The sequence below is a fragment of the Nymphalis io genome, chromosome 30, assembly GCF_905147045.1.
Source record: "Nymphalis io chromosome 30, ilAglIoxx1.1, whole genome shotgun sequence".
NCBI classification, from domain to species: Eukaryota; Metazoa; Arthropoda; class Insecta; order Lepidoptera; family Nymphalidae; genus Nymphalis; species Nymphalis io.
The window spans coordinates 4,824,606-4,837,024 of record NC_065917.1 but is presented as its reverse complement, the minus strand read 5'-3'; the positions used below and the strand labels follow the sequence as shown (position 1 = coordinate 4,837,024).

The 12,419-nt window shown below is 36.1% G+C and overlaps 1 long non-coding RNA gene across 1 annotated transcript; it reads left to right on the top strand.

The window, feature by feature from the left end:
• The first annotated feature begins 321 nt into the window (after positions 1 to 321).
• On the top strand, positions 322 to 11,785 carry LOC126780171 (uncharacterized). Its single transcript, XR_007670453.1, has 2 exons — positions 322 to 444; positions 11,532 to 11,785. It is a non-coding gene; the product is annotated as an uncharacterized LOC126780171 (long non-coding RNA).
• The last annotated feature ends 634 nt before the right edge of the window (positions 11,786 to 12,419 follow it).

The window sequence follows — 12,419 nt, the reverse complement described above, 5'->3', positions numbered from 1 at the left end:
GGATAAAAGTTACCACCACTACAATTCATTTAAATATGTTAATACGACAACATAATTTAATCTGTGGCAGGAATTTGAGATAGACAGACTATGTTCAGAATTCAGAAGGTCGAGGTTAAGAGAGAGTTTCTCTCTGATGGTGGGGCCTGAAAAATATGAAGAATATTAACCAGACAAAGTCCACAAGCAAAAAATAAACTAATATTAAAGCCTCTCTTTTCAATTCCAGCTTGACCAATGATAGCAGTCAATCCCATTATGCCCAATACCCTTTCTTCTGAAGCTGTGAGAGTTTGTCTGCTGCTTGGAACATCACTAGTACAGTCAGCGTCAAATAATTAGAGACGCTCAGAGTATTCAAATAAATAGACGCAACCAAAAAGTCAAAAATATCGGTACAAACAAAGTTCCCTTATTGTTGTCAACAATATACTCGCTCAAAAGGTCGAGACGTTTAAAATGTCATATAGATCGTTTCAGTCAAACCGCCATAAATATGGTAACAGTCATCTCGCCAATGGTATCCAAGCATTCTGAGTGTTCAAAAATACGGAACACATTAGAAAAATTAACTTTACTGCTATATATTTTAAATATAATTTCTCACATCAAATAATAATAAAATATTTATGCATAAAATGAAAGGGATAGAAACAACTCCAATCCTTTTCATTTTAAGCACGAGGTCATAGATATGTGTTGTTTTTAAAAAAAATCGTGCATAGTCGTTTACGATACTTAAATCGCAAACCAGCCAAATCTATATGAGCACTTTAAACATCATAATATTTAATGGGGATTGTTTAATATTAAAAAAATAGGGATATTTAAATTATATGCGTAAATAGCATTTAATATTTAATATTAAATGCTATTTACGCATAGTATTCTGATAATTCTGGAATTGTTATTTTGCGAATATCTTCGAGAATCGTTTGTCTGTTGTGTTTTAACTGAATCGAAAAAATACTCTTGACGGAGTGTGAAATGGAGTTGGCTGGTTTGCGAATTAAAGCATTATTATATTGTAAGCAATAAACTGTTGACTGAAAATAAATATAAACCTCATTGATAATGAGATTTAGTGTATATATCTCGTAGAGCAAGAGTGCTTCTATATCATGTTCATGTCAAAAAAATAAATATTAGTTTTTATACTAAGACAAGTAGTCAATTTTACTTGTGTACCTAATTAAAATTAATAGATTTCATATCAACGACAAAAAGAGTACTTTCGATCAAATTACTTTCGAAGTACAAAACACTAAAAACTCTCGTCAGGTGTAAAAAAAACAATCATTTTTAGCTCTAATTATTTATTTAATTAAAATCGTGTATAGCCACCATCTGCTAGAATAACGTCAGAAAGACGTCTTCGCATTGATGTTACCGCATTGTAACAAAAATTGTCTCCTCTCATGGACTCCCAAATTTCTTCTACGTGAGTTCTTAAATTTGCGGCGGTTCGTGCTCGCGTACTGTCCCATACCTGAACCATTTTGCCCCACAAATTTTCGATCGGGCTTAGGTCGGGGCTATGAGGCGGCATCGAAATTAACTCCAGGTCTCTATTACCTTCCAAGTAATTTTGAACAACTCTGGAGTTGTGCACGGAACTGTTGTCTTGGACAAACTTAATCCTTTCATCAGGAAAAAAAATTTTGGCTGTTGGGAGCAAAACGTTTTCGAGAATGTCTTTGTATCGGGGGCCATTCATTCTTCCTCCAACCTCTACTAGCTCTCCTGGTCCGTTTTGGTTCATCTATCCCCAAAATACTAATGTGATTCTGTTGAGTATGTGAATAATATATAATATTATTGATAATTATATGAGGATAATTACTGAGCACAATAAAAGACGTCCGTTCGGTTAAGCGTTTAATTGCGAGAGACCACCATACATAGGTTTACAATTACCCACAGTTATAAAAGTAATATTATAAAACTACCCCATACATTACACCCTCACCCTTAATTACTTATACATTACTTAGAATTAACTTAACCTAACTTAAAAATAAATTATATAATATTAGTTGCCTAATCAAATTCGAATCGAAATCGTTCAACTGGTTTCCTAACGCGCTGGGAACGAATCGATGGTGGAATAATAAGTTCCGTGTTGGATGATTCAGCCGACTCAGTCGTCGGTATTTCTAGCTGTGGCTCAGATATGGGGTGATCACTCGGCATGTTTTAGTTTTGTGGTGGCGATTTTGAGGTAGATAAATCAAAGCTTACCCAACGTTTTTTTATCTGATTAACGTGTCTTTTGATAGGTGGACCGTCATCCCTACCTATGAGGTAATTACGAGACCCAAAATTACCATCTATTTTACCTTTTGACCATTTCTTTCCTTCCCCATAATTCCTTACCCAGACATTATCCCCTTGTTTAAATTGCCTTATAACTCCTTTTCCTCTTTCTATTTGCTTATTTTGCACCTCCCGTACTCTATCTTCCATCGCCCAATCCCTATGCAGTAAGTCTAGTCTTGATCTTATACGCCTACGTTGTAAAATCATGGCAGGTGAAAGACCCGTGGTACTTTGATCGACGTTCCTGTATGCTAATAAATAGGTTTGCAATGCGGCATCGATATCGCAACCATCCCTTAACGACTTTTTTATTGCCCGTTTGCACAACTTAACAGCGCCTTCCGCTGCTCCATTACTAGACGGATGATACGCGGGGGAGAATGTAACCTTAATACCGTTGTTCCTCATAAAATTGGCATATTCTTTGCTCGAGAAAGGCGGCCCATTATCCGAAACAATTTCTTTAGGCAAACCGAACCTAGCGAAAGTTTCCCGTAAAACTTTAATAACAGCAGCCGCGGTCGTATTTGGCATGTTAAAAATTTCTAACCATTTCGATGTGGAGTCTATTAAAACTAAAAATGTTTTACCGTTAAGCGGTCCTAAGAAGTCAATGTGTATTCTTGACCATGGCTCCGGAATAAAAGGCCATGGCTTGATCGGAGCTTTCGCTGGTGCTGCGTTTTCCATCGCACAAGTAACACACTCATTACCAGTGCGTTCAATGTCGGCGTCGATACCGGGCCACCAAACGTAACTACGTGCAATGCTCTTCATCTTTACTATACCTAAATGACCAACGTGTATTTCCTTTAGCAACTCAGATGTTAATGATTTAGGTATTACTAAGCGGTATCCCCAAATTATACACTCCGCATCTAAATACAATTCATTACGACGTACAAAATATGGCTTAAGATCTTCATCGTCGCACGCCTTGGACCACCCGGATTGTAAGTATAAAATTACTTTCTTAAGTATGTTATCCTTATTCTGATGTTCTACTACTGTCTTCCGTGTTATAGGTAAAAAAATTTGTATGAAATTAACGTAAGTTTTCTCCTCTACTTGTAGTTTCCCTTCTCCCGTTGGAAATCTAGATAAAGCATCGGCCGCGTTCTTATTACTTTGAACGTATTCAATATTATAATTATAACCAGCTAAAATAACGGCCCACCGTTGCATTCTGCTAGCCGCCATTGTAGGGATACCATGTTTATCACCGAAAATAGCTACCAACGGTTTATGATCCGTGTGTAACGTAAATTTCCTTCCGTATAAGTACGTGTGAAATTTTTTAATGCCATAAATAATAGCTAAAGCTTCCTTTTCTATTTGAGCATACGATTTCTCAGCAGTATTAAGCACCCGAGACGCATAAGCTATAGGTCGCTCCCCTTTAGCGGTTATATGTGAAATTACAGCCCCTACTCCATAACTGCTAGCGTCAGTTGTTAGAATTAAGGGTAAGTCAGGTGAATAATGTGCTAAAATTTCACTAGATGTTAACAATTGCTTAACCTTATTAAAAGCTATATTACTTTCTGTATTCCATTCATATATTTTTTTTTTTTTAATAAAATATACAATGGTGCTAAAATTGTACTAATGTTTGGAACAAATCTAGCGTAATACATAACTAATCCTAAAAATGAGCGCAATTCGGATACATTATTCGGTATGCGAACCTTCTGAATTGCTTCAATCTTATTTGGGCATGTATGAACCCCTTCTTTACTAATTACAAAGCCTAAATATGTAACAGAGTCGGCAAAGAACGTACACTTATCTTTTTTAATTTTTAAACCATATTTTTGTAATCGATTAAATACCTCGTGAAGTGTTTTTAAATGTGATTGGTCGTCCTCCCCGGTAATTATCACATCATCTAGGAAAACACCCACTCGAGGCATATCCGAAAATAGTTGTTCTAACAATCTTTGAAAAATACCTGGACTCGAAGCCAAACCATAAATCAGTCTATTATACCTAAATAAGCCCTTGTGAGTGTTTATTACAGTGTATTTTTTTGATTCATCAAGTTCAAGTTGTGCATAGGCCTGAGACAGATCTAACTTAGTAAATTTGATACCCCCGTGTAATTTAACTAACAGATCCTCGACTCTCGGTAAAGGAAAACGATCCACCTCCAAGCACTTATTTAATGTTAATTTAAAATCACCATATACGCGTATTGTGCCGTCCTTTTTCATTACCGGTACGATCGGTGTAGCCCAGTCAGATGTAGTAACCGGCGTGATCACTCCATCCCGTACCAGCTGATCCAGCGCCCGCTCCACAGGCTCGCGGTAGGCTTGAGTATGTGAATAATATATAATATTATTGATAATTATATGAGGATAATTACTGAGCACAATAAAAGACGTCCGTTCGGTTAAGCGTTTAATTGCGAGAGACCACCATACATAGGTTTACAATTACCCACAGTTATAAAAGTAATATTATAAAACTACCCCATACATTACAGATTCGACCACTGCGATTATTAGGGAGGACATTTCTTTCATCATACCTTGTGTTCGATGTTCGGTATAGAGATAAGCGTCCCTGGGCAGACGAGCAAAAAACTTTCTCATCTACAAAAATTACATTATCAAAATTGAAACTTAAATAATGTTGTGCAAATTGTAAACGCTGCGCTTTAAGCCTTGGTGTTAATATAGGCTTCTTGGCGGGAATGCGATGGCGTAACCCATGTTCTCGTAGCCGTCGTCTTATTGTGCTCTGTGACGTGCCAAATTCCACAGATAAGCTCCTGGAGTTTATAAAGCGATTAGTAATAGCACGCTGCACTATATTTCTATCTTGATTTGCACTTGTTTGACGTAGACGACCAAACGAAACATGGTTTTGCAATACACCATCACTTTGCCATCTCTGGAGCCAACGGTATACGGTGTTTCTCTAAATATAAGAAAGAAGAAAAATCTTAAGAGATGCTAATAATTCGATATGTATCTCATAATGCGATACTTACGGATATTCCTAGTTCATTTGAAATATCAGTTACGGAGACACCTTCCTTCTATAAAAATACAATTTGATGTTTTGTGGAGTCACTAATGCGATATGTAGACATATTTAAGCATGAAACGCTATTGTTACTGCTACTAACTTTCTTTAATATTGCACTTGAAATTGATATAAATGACAGATAATTGACATACAATGATAGATAAAAGAATGACATGTAAACAATACTAGATTGCCTAAAGAGGTTTTCATCTTTGGGAAGCCGATTAGGTCTATAATATGCTAGTTAATTTTTCTAATGTGTTCCGTATTTTTGAACACTCAGAATGCTTGGATACCATTGGCGAGACGACTGTAACCATAATTATGGCGGTTTGACTGAAACGATCTATATGACATTTTAAACGTCTCGACCTTTTGAGCGAGTATATTGTTGACAACAATAAGGGAACTTTGTTTGTACCGATATTTTTGACTTTTTGGTTGCGTCTATTTATTTGAATACTCTGAGCGTCTCTAATTATTTGACGCTGACTGTACAACGCAGATTGAAAGAGGGGGAGCGCAGGCGCCTGCTAGGCGCGCGCTGTTGATGACGTCACGTCGTGGCGATGTGGCCGCGGTGCCGCCGCCGCGTGGCGGCGTTGCCGTCGCGATGTGGTTGCGATGTGGTCGTATTACACAAGTGGTCGATAACAACGGACCCATGTGGTACGTGTAAATTGTAATATTCATTTTCAATACAAAATATACGCCCGACCACATGGCGTCGTTGTGGTGTGGTTGTGGCTGTGGTGTGGTTGTGGTACGTGTGAATTGACCCTAATTCTTACAGATGCATGAAATATCAAACCATTTTGTCCTGTCCTCAAGGACAGTTACTATTGCTTACATTTCAAATCTAAATTACAATAAGGTTTGCTTAATACTACAATTAAAAGGTCAATTACACCAATTTAAAAGAAATGAAAATGCTCATGCCTCTGTCATGCTCAAATAAATTGTTTGGCGAAAACATTGTATTTAAAAAAGGTACCTTGTATAGAATAAAAGAGAATAAAATCGAACATAATTTCATCTGTGGCAGAAATTTGGGATAGATAGACTGTTCAGAATCTCTGGTCGGTGGTGGTTAAGAGAGAGTTTCCAGCTTGACCAACGACAGCAGTCAAACCCATTATGAACAATACTTCTGAAGCTGTGAGAGTTTGTCTGCTGCTTGGAACACCACCAGTAGCACGTATTGCCAAGGCTTTCTTCTTAGTTTTAGCTTTCTAGTTTGCCCACACTGGACATTATTTTTCTGTTAAGTTTTGTCTTGCTACTTTCATCAATCTTCAATTTCTTAACGATGTAGTCAACAGTTTGCCTTGGTATCTTCTGCAGTCTTGAAATCTCACGATTAGATAACGAGATTCACTCCGTGGGATTGAATTAATATTGTATCTTAAATAATACAAAATATTTGGATCAGTTTTTTTACGATTTGTTTACCTTTATGTATTATGTTTACCTCTGTTGACCATTGGTGCAAGGCCTTAAGTATTTATTTTTATCTCAATTACATGTCGGAAAGTTCTTTCGGTAATTCCTAAAGTACGACGAACATAAAAAATCTCTTTGTCGTTGAAGAGAGGCCAAGTTCTGGTAACTTTCAAATATCTGTCTTCTTTGATCCTCTGAAATTTTTGACTGTGTGTGTTTGATTATGCCTGTATGTCAAGCGGTATATCTGTGGAGTTCTCTTCGTATTAAAAGTACTTATGTGTCTCGAGAATTTAATTAAACTCTCACTACTCTTGCTTGTATATTTGCGATTCAATTGGTGTACAATAAATTGTATTTGTTTTGTATTGTATTGTAATGTATCGAATTGTACATTTTAGGAAATTGATTATAATTAACCTAACTTAATTATTATTTTTTAAATACTTTTGATAGTGTTTCATTTTATTTTAAAAACAATGTTTACCATACAGCTTTGTTGTTTCATTAAAGTTGCTTGGAATTTCGTTTCACAAACGCTCAAAATTTAAAAGCTTTGAGATTGTTTAGTCCTGTTCCCTACAAGGCAATTGCAATAGTACCCTAATATAGCCTCGAAGACAGAATCACTATAATGTTCAGTTTCAAATAAAATCCCATCCCATCAATTCGGAAATCAACCATTATATGTGTTGAGTGAGGGATCCTCCTGTACTGACTGGCCCAAAGCCATTCTACTTACGGGCCTCGTGGTTGCCCCCTTTACCCGGGTATTTTCCTCTCCGGCAAGAAATCTTACCGTATCCTATTGTTTAGGTCCGAAGGACTATCATTTATGTCCTGGTTTGTATTGTCCGTTCGGTTGTCATGTCCGGTGATTTGTCGTCCTACCATTCGTAGTCCTAATCGTCGCTGCCATCGATGCCTGACAGGGCAGATGACAGACGGTAGCAGAAGTTCCCGAGGTAGAGGAAGCACCTCAGATGGTCGTGCATGCAGAGATGCTATAAAAACCATCAATTGATTTCTAATTGGAACGGGAAAACCCCGTTTCATTAAATTCGGTTTGTTCTGAATGTATGTAGGGTTGTGGGGACATTTCCTAAGACCTATTCAGCGAAGACACGTCGTGGTCGTTTACCTTCAGCTCCTGGGTCAGTTGAATTTTGTACGGTTTTTTGAGATTTCATGAGAAGTCCATCTGTTGGATAACCTCTAGAATATTTGTTGGTGCTACGTTTTCAGTCGACTCTTGGTGTAAAGCATCTCTTGAGACGCGGTGTTCTCTTCCTCCACGTAAGATTAAAAAATAATTGATGTATATAATAATGTTAATAATATGCATTCATCCTGCCGGCCGGCGGAATCGGACGAGCCGCCCCGCCCTGATTCCTACGATACAGCGGGCCTAGGCTACTCTCCCTACGCGCCTCCAGCTCAAAAACACTAGGGGTAAGACAGACTCGTACCAGATGAGTTGGAGTCAATCAATTCGGTTCTTTGAATTAAGTTGAACCTTACCTATTTTATTTGTTATCTGTCCTAATAGGTACTGATAAATTAAAACAAAATAAATACTAACCAATAATTTATTAGTCTATTTTATAAACATATATTATTGCTCTTATTAATTCTATGAAAACATCTTGATGTTATTTTAATTTTTCTTCGCCAAGAATATTCAATGAGCCAGCCTGTAAAATTTCCTTTATAGCCATCTGTGCGTTCACACTTTTAAGTTTCGTTGCACACTTTTAAGTTTCGCCAGTGGCTTTCTATTCTCCGCGTGTGTGTCCCATCTGGAGCCACAAATTCATTTTTTGGGTTGCTGTAGTCTAGTTTCTTAATCGATAACCGCTTTCAGAATATTTTTTGCCGTTCCGTTTGTTCTTGGACTTCTGGTATAGTGGTTTCATTAGCAAGATACAGTGATTGCTGAATGGGCTGGTTATTCTCCGAAGTAATATGTTTACACAAGTTATGGCGTGTTTTTCATTGTTATTATTCAGTTTCAAGCGTTTTTATTTGGTTCTGCATATGTGTATTAGTTTTTTTTATGTCCACTAGCACTAACTCTTATATATTCATTGCGTACTTTGTTTTTGAGTGTTTCTTCTCCCGCCCATCTCGGCATACGCATTTCGGTGGTGTGTAGCTTCTGTTCATGAGTCTTTTTGGTTGCCCAAACTACCTTGCCGTACAGCAGTGTTGGTCGTACTGCCGTTTTATATATATATCTGTGTTATGTCCGCTTCAATAGAGAAATATTCGGAGCGAATTGATCCTAGATACTTGAATGTTTTAACTCTAGGAATGGCCGTGCCACCCAGTGTGATACCCGTATCAAGTGGAGCCTGTGTGACATGTGTCTCGATCTGGATTAGGAAAACCCTCAATATTACTTTTTACTCAGCGACAGTGCTGTCGGGTTTGTGAACAGCCATTTTTGGATGTGCTGTACGATAGTCTTCCTTGAGGCTCCCACCGCTCGGCCGATGAAACCGCCCCTAGATAATACACTATATACTAATATAGATACGCAACTGTCGAATATTTTTTTGGATAAAGGCCACCCACGCCCACCAGAAGGAGCTACTATAGCTCGACAAAAAAAATGTTACGCTAACCATCACTAGATGGAGCTTTTTACTAATTTTACTAATTTTGTGCTATAATTCTAAACGATAATAAATTAATATTTTTAGTCATAGATTTTATCTTAACAATAATGTTAAATTTTGGATTTTGTTTTTTCTATATTGTTGTGCATTACAACTTCCAATATTTTAAATTACTTTAGAACTTTTTAAATAAAACACAAAACATTTATTACTTTTTATATTTTGTATGTATTCTGTAATATTTATAGGCTTGCGTCTTAATTTTATCCGTTTCATTGTATCGACTGATTTTGCCTTTCAATATTTTGTCCACCTCTCCACACCAAGTGTGTGGAATTAAAGTAATTGTACATGAGACAATAAAATGTTTTAAAGAAGAGTGCACTTCACATGATAAATTAAAATTGGAATATACATCAATATTAAATAAAATATTATCAACTGTTTGCCGAGACACTGGAGATTCCTGTATGCACTTTCCAATTATATTAAACAAATCTTTCATAAAGTCCAATTTTGGAGATGGATGTGTCAGTGACCTTTTTGAATAATCGCGCTCATATATATATGACAAGTCACTTCTTCTTTCTTCTGTCTTTCATCTGCTATTAAACTTTTGGTGCATACCGGACAGTTTTTAAAGACTTTAGCCCTAGCCTTTTTCAATACCCAGCCTGCCACATATTTTTTTATTTCATTATGAATTAAACAATTACTTCGATATATATATAGTGTAGATAGTGTATCTATATATGATTTGTATCGCTCATGCCTACTGACGACCATTCTGCCCGTATTTTAGTACAAATGTTTGAATTTGTTGATGGCTCAAGTGTTTCCATTTCGCCCTTTATGCTAGCTCTTAATTGGCAGCATTAGCTAGCTGTTGATTGGGTATCGGAACCAGTTTCACTTGCTGCCTCTCTGAGATTGATATACTGCCACTTCAATAGTTTAAGGGAAACTAATAATGTAAGTGATTTTTCCGGTGAATGTGTAGTAGTTTTTTTACTGTCATTTAGGCACTCCTTGACTTTATCAAGGCTTTCTGGATGATTGGGTAAATGGTTCATTATTTTTGCCAATCTTCGTTCCCGGCGGTGCTTTTCTAGCCCTTCATTGTAACAGAAGTAACTTCTTCGAGAGAAAGTGAAATTGATTTACTGATCCTATCCTCACGCCGTCGCTTTTGTTTACATCCTAAATCTGCATTTTTTCCTTATAAACTGGGGTAACGTGCGGGTGTATTTTTTCCATCTAGCACTCATATCAGATATGGAATAAGCTCCAAACCTTCTCCTCTAAAAGTGGAGAGGAGGCCTTTAGCCCAGCAGTGGGACATTCACAGGCTGTTACGGATTACGGACTCATATCAGAACAAAATCGCACGTAAAATTTTCCAAGCGATTTTCGATTCTCCACTGTCACTTTCACTTTTTTACTAAATTATTGACTTTGGAGAGACCATATCAATACAAAGGTAAAACGAATAATAGAAATGGAAAATAATTTTCACAATTTCGAGATGTTACTAGCATTGTGTCCGAATAGATAATATAATATTTATTATTTATGTATTACTGTCATTTTATAGCTTCAGAAACTATTATTACTAAATATCCCGAATCATTACTTAATAAGTTATGAACTACCCTCATTATTTAATAACACGGGATAAAAGTTACCTCCACTACAATTCATTTAAATATGTTAATACGACAACATAATTTAATCTGTGGCAGGAATTTGAGATAGACAGACTATGTTCAGAATTCAGAAGGTCGAGGTTAAGAGAGAGTTTCTCTCTGATGGTGGGGCCTGAAAAATATGAAGAATATTAACCAGACAAAGTCCACAAGCAAAAAATAAACTAATATTAAAGCCTCTCTTTTCAATTCCAGCTTGACCAATGACAGCAATCAATCCCATTATGCCCAATACCCTTCTGAAGCTGTGAGAGTTTGTCTGCTGCTTGGAACATCACTAGTACAGTCAGCGTCAAATAATTAGAGACACTCAGAGTATTCAAATAAATAGACGCAACCAAAAAGTCAAAAATATCGGTACAAACAAAGTTCCCTTATTGTTGTCAACAATATACTCGCTCAAAAGGTCGAGACGTTTAAAATGTCATATAGATCGTTTCAGTCAAACCGCCATAAATATGGTTACAGTCATCTCGCCAATGGTATCCAAGCATTCTGAGTGTTCAAAAATACGGAACACATTAGAAAAATTAACTTTACTGCTATATATTTTAAATATAATTTCTCACATCAAATAATAATAAAATATTTATGCATAAAATGAAAGGGATAGAAACAACTCCAATCCTTTTCATTTTAAGCACGAGGTCATAGATATGTGTTGTTTTTAAAAAAAATCGTGCATAGTCGTTTACGATACTTAAATCGCAAACCAGCCAAATCTATATGAGCACTTTAAACATCATAATATTTAATGGGGATTGTTTAATATTAAAAAAATAGGGATATTTAAATTATATGCGTAAATAGCATTTAATATTTAATATTAAATGCTATTTACGCATAGTATTCTGATAATTCTGGAATTGTTATTTTGCGAATATCTTCGAGAATCGTTTGTCTGTTGTGTTTTAACTGAATCGAAAAAATACTCTTGACGGAGTGTGAAATGGAGTTGGCTGGTTTGCGAATTAAAGCATTATTATATTGTAAGCAATAAACTGTTGACTGAAAATAGATATAAACCTCATTGATAATGAGATTTAGTGTATATATCTCGTAGAGCAAGAGTGCTTCTATATCATGTTCATGTCAAAACAATAAATATTAGTTTTTATACTAAGACAAGTAGTCAATTTTACTTGTGTACCTAATTAAAATTAATAGATTTCATATCAACGACAAAAAGAGTACTTTCGATCAAATTACTTTCGAAATACAAAACACTAAAAACTCTCGTCAGGTGTAAAAAAAACAATCATTTTTAGCTCTAATTATTTATTTAATTAAAATC